We start from the raw sequence: 5,291 nt of genomic DNA, 5'->3' as shown, positions 1-5,291 counted from the left end.
ATGATTATTAGTGGCACAACTGGTTGCATAATAAGACAGTGATAAACTCATTTAGAAATATAATGATTTTCTACTTTCATTCTTTTGTAGTTTAGTGTGCGCGCGCGCGTGCTAGTAAAATCTAAAGGACCGACAGTACACAATCAATGACTCCGAGGATAAAGTAGTAGTTAAGATAGGAAAAATACTGATGCATGGTATTACCAGGAAATAATGAAGCAGATTGACCCTATTATCCACTTCAAGTTAGAATGATTACGTCGCCTTTTGCAACATATGCATCTAGCTGCTGTATAGATTCCTATATGAGAGAACATGAAAAATATAGTAGAAAACATTCCTAGAAGGGAAGCTGGAGTGCTTGGGTATCCGCAAGAACCATCCTCCATTGTCACCATACCAGAAGCCTGCATGACAAGTAAAAACACACAATTAAATGCATAGAACAAACTATACCATGAATACGACTACATCTATATAAAGATTAAAACCTTAGAAAATATTTCTTAAAAACATTGGCAATAAAACATTTAGTCATGGTGCATCATCAACATTTAGTCATAGGTGCAAAATAGAAGAGTTCAAAGACCATATTCATAAAAGTATACTTGATCTAAGTAATACTCCCTCTGTCCCAATTTATAGGTCCTTTTTCTTTTCTATATGCATAGTTATAGCTATGCACCTAGGTATATTATGTCTAGATGCATAGTAAATACTATGAATCTAGAAAAAGTCAAAACGACCTATAATTTGGAACGGAAGGAGTAGTTAAGTAACTTATTGTTGACGTCGGATTCCGTCACCAGTAGAATCGGCGTCAAGAAGAAAAGAAATCGGAGAAGTACAGTTGGGAATCGGTCAAAATGGTGCTATAATGAGGAATCGGCTGGCAGCTTTTGCTTCGCTTCAGGGAGAATACGCCAGACTCCCAATCGGTAATCCTTTGCCGATGAGAAATCGGCCGATCAGGAGGATGGACTAATTGGGCCTGTATGGGCTTGGAAAGGGATGGAAGGATAAGGTGGAGGCCAGCCCACGAAGCGTGGGGTAGCTAACCTAATACGAATTGTGCTTGTAGATATTTGTTTTCTGTTTGAATAAGAGATAGAATTCTAGTCGGTTAAGAAGTTATCTGTACGGGGCTATAAATAGCTACCTTTGTAAATCTGTAAACACAACAATCAATCAATACAATAAGTTACTTTCTTCTTCGTACTTACTTTCGAGCAGGCGACTTCGCCATTACTTTTTCTTCTCACGAGTTCGTGCGGGTTGGCGGGGCTGCATCATCTTGATCTCCGGCCGATTCTGTAAGTTCCGCTTATCGAGTAATATCTAGGCTTTAACTTCCGGCGCATCGCTGTTGTTTCGTTTAGATTTATTCATCAGTTATCGATATTAACTAGATTCATAGGTTTTTACCTGTTTTCCTAGTTTTTATCACCAGTTATCCCGCTAGGAATCGGTAGTATCGGCTTTCATTACTTTCTGTCGTTAGATCTATTTATTGCCGATTAGATCTTTTCCTAGTGCTGTCTTCATAAGCTTTGTATCGATTACTTTAGTATTTCTCCGTTTACAAGGCTACAGGGATCGCGCTGTCTTATAGCCGATTTCATTATCACAGTAAATCGGCCGATTCGCTGATAAACACTCTCGATCGGAAATTTAGCCGATCGTGGTTTTTGAATTTGACACGTGTTCATCCTTGCCAATCAACAGGTCAGATTGGCTGGCACGCCGCGCGAACCGCACCAGGGCATTCACCCGAACAGGAGCTAAGCAGATTCTCCCGGGTCGTGTGTCGGTCGCTGGGATTCGGTTGACCGATTTCTAGCGCCAACACACTTTTAGCACGCCCGGTGGGACCAATACAACCGCTGTCATGTCGAAAGCTGCTGAAGTCTCCGAAGATAACGTCATCGAAGTGATAGAAGCAGATCTAAAGGACGACCAAAAAGAAGATCTGAATAAATATTTGGAGCAAGTCCGGAAAACTTGCTTGAAATCCTTCAGTCGTTCCAGGAGCGGGGAAACTGTTAAAAAGTCTCCTTTCCCTACTCCCCGCCAGATCACAATTTCTGAAGATTCGGATAAAATGTCCGATATGATTCAACAATCTCTTCATCACGCCTTCATCAATCAATCGCCGGTACTTTCAAACATGGTGCACAATGCTGTTGTCAACTCCTTCGCCGGAGGTATACCTCAAGGGTACAGGGGACCTACGTATTTTCAGCCGATTCCACCAAATCAGGCTTATCAGGCTTCACAGCCGATCCAATCTTCTGTCGAAGGATCCGGTGCTTCTGCGTCATCAACTCCTTTGGGATATGGCTCTATCCAACCGTCCTCTGCACCACCCCCTCCAGTCATCCCTTTACCCTGGGGGGCACCCTTAAACACGACCGGTTTGAATCAATCGGTCAGTCAAGGAAATCCTCCGTTCCAGACACCCTCCCAAACGGCCACTCGGCCGATCATACCACCATATCAGCCTATCGCTCCGGAGGTTAACAAGACGTCAGAGCTCATGCTATATGATGAAACAAGTGGTTCATACAAGCAGCCGTCCTTTACTACATCACCGGCTTATACTCAGATACCACCTTTTCATCAACCTCCTTTTATTCAGCCTCCGATTTATCAGCATGTGCCGATACCGCCGCCAACTATTCCCCAGCAACAACCAGATTGGTCGGCACAAATTGCGGAGGTAATGCAAGAACAATTCGGCTTGAAGCCGAAGGTGCAAACTTATACCTATAGAACACCATACCCATCTACATATGACTTGTTGCCGTTCCCCCATCGGTACAAAGTTCCTGATTTTACCAAGTTTTCGAGGATGGATGACACTTCCACCGTAGAACATGTGAATAGATTCATCATCCAATGCGGGGAGGCAGCTACGCAAGATGCCCTGCGGGTACGGTTGTTCTCGTCATCCTTGTCTGGATCGGCCTTCCAATGGTTCACAACTTTGCCACCAAACTCAATTATCACATGGGCCGATCTAGAAAAGCAGTTCCACAAGTACTTCTATGCTGGGGTCCACGAAATGAAGCTGTCTGATTTGACTAGTCTCCGGCAAAGAAGTGATGAGCCGATACCCTCGTATATACAGAGGTTTCGGGAAATCAGGAACAAATGCTACTCCCTGGTTCTAACCGATGCACAGTTGGCCGATATAGCTTTCCAAGGCCTGCTGCCACATATTAAAGAAAAATATGCTTCACAAGAGTTCGAGAGCCTAAGCCAGATTGTCCACCGATTGTCCGGGCAGGAGGTGCGTCCATTCGATCCAAGAAGGAATTTCCAGAAGAAAGTGGCATTCCTGGAAGAATTAGAGGATGAGGAAGATGCCGAAATCGGACTTGCAGAGTGGATTAAGGGAAAGAAGCCGATATCATGCCCGTTCGGCAAGAAGGAGCCAGAAGCATTTGGTTTCGATACAACTAAAGCTGACAAAATCTTCGATCTTCTACTCCAGGAAGGGCAGATTAAACTCTCGCGTTACCATACAATACCCTCTGCCGAACAATTGAAGAAGATGAAGTATTGCAAGTGGCACAATGCCACATCACATGATACCAACGAGTGCAAAATCTTCAGGCAACAAATACAGTCGGCCATTGAGCAGGGCAGACTCAAATTTGAAGTGCTGGCAAAACCGGCCAAACCAATGAAAATCGACCAGCACCCTTTTCCTACCAACATGGCTGACATGGGAAAGAATTCTCTCCAAACAAAAGTGCTGACGTCCGAGTCGGCCAAAAAGAGTGGCGCTGTCGATCCCAGAAATCAAGTCATGTCTGAAGACATCAAGGGAAAGCGACGAATGGAGGACGATGATGGTGAGTCAGAAGGACCACGCATTACTTCCCAGTTCCTGCTCCAAAAGTACCAACGCCAACATGAACGCTCGAGGTCCCGAGAGGAAGCGATGCGTCGGCACGAGGAGCACTGGAGATGCCCATTCTTTGTACATTGTTGGGAAAATAACCTCAGGCTACCATCGGCCGATACTTGCCCGGAGTGCAACGATCCCTATCGAGGCAATCGGCCGTTCACCAGGTCTCGCTCCAGAGACAGAAGGCCAGAACCGATCAGCAGGAATTGGCGCAACCCAGATGAGCAGCGCCCTCCCATGCGTGATCGGCTGGGGGGCAGAAGTGACCGATATGATCGGTCAGAAGGAAGAAGCCATAATAGGCAGGGGGGCAGGGCCGATCGTCATGATCAATCAAATAGCAAAGCCAGCGTTCACAGCCGGCTCGAAGACATGGCCGATGCTCGGGTAATGGACGAGAACCCGTTAGGACGCGAGCCAGAATGGGAACGCGCCGGGAAAGAAGGGAGGCCAATAAACCCCAGATGGTGCCCCGATGGTTTAACCAAATCACAAAAACGGAGAACCCAACGCCTCCGCCAATGGGAACAGCAAGAAGAAGAAAGCGCGATGGACAAGAAGGAAGGGAGGCCTCGGGTGTGGCGCCCCAAAAGAAACGACAAGGGAAACAATGAGTCGGCGGGTGATGAATCGGCAGCCGAGATCGGTATGGTTTTCATATTGCCGATGGAGTTCATGACCCCTGCCGATCAACAGGACGTGTCGGCGATAGAGGAACAAACAGCACGGTTGGCTTTAGAACCAATGATGGCCACGTTCGAAAAGCCCGAAGACGACGAACGACAACATATGAAGGCGTTGTTCCTTAAAGGGCATGTTGACGGTCGCCCCCTCACTAGATTGATGGTCGACGGGGGAGCTGCCGTCAATATCATGCCGTATGCCGTACTCCGAAAGTTGGGAAAGAGCGACGACGACCTAACCAGGACGGACATGATGCTCAAGGACTTCGAAGGCAAGGTGTCAAACGCTCGCGGTGCCCTCTGCGTCGACCTCACCATCGGCAGTAAGACCCTTCCTACCACGTTTTTCGTCATTAATGGCAAAGGGTCCTATAATATGCTCCTTGGCCGAGACTGGATACACGCAAACTGCTGCATCCCGTCAACTATGCATCAATGCCTTGTACAATGGGTCGGCGATAACATCGAGGTGGTCAAAGCCGACTCCGCGTACAGCATCGCAGCAGCCGACGCACAGCAATGGAGCTGCGAAACCGTCAGATGCATATCAGGTAGGGTGTGGGAAACCGATTTCCTGAAGGTCACCGATTTTGGCCTACAGCCGATCCGAGCAGTCGGCTCCGAAGAAGCGCAATAGATGGATCAGTTCGCCCGAGAAGACGGGAAGCTGGGACACGGATTCACATCGGCCG

Source organism: Setaria italica, chromosome IV, assembly GCF_000263155.2.
Source record: "Setaria italica strain Yugu1 chromosome IV, Setaria_italica_v2.0, whole genome shotgun sequence".
NCBI classification, from domain to species: domain Eukaryota; kingdom Viridiplantae; phylum Streptophyta; class Magnoliopsida; order Poales; family Poaceae; genus Setaria; species Setaria italica.
The sequence above is the reverse complement of the archived record's forward strand: the minus strand, read 5'-3'. Positions refer to the sequence as shown.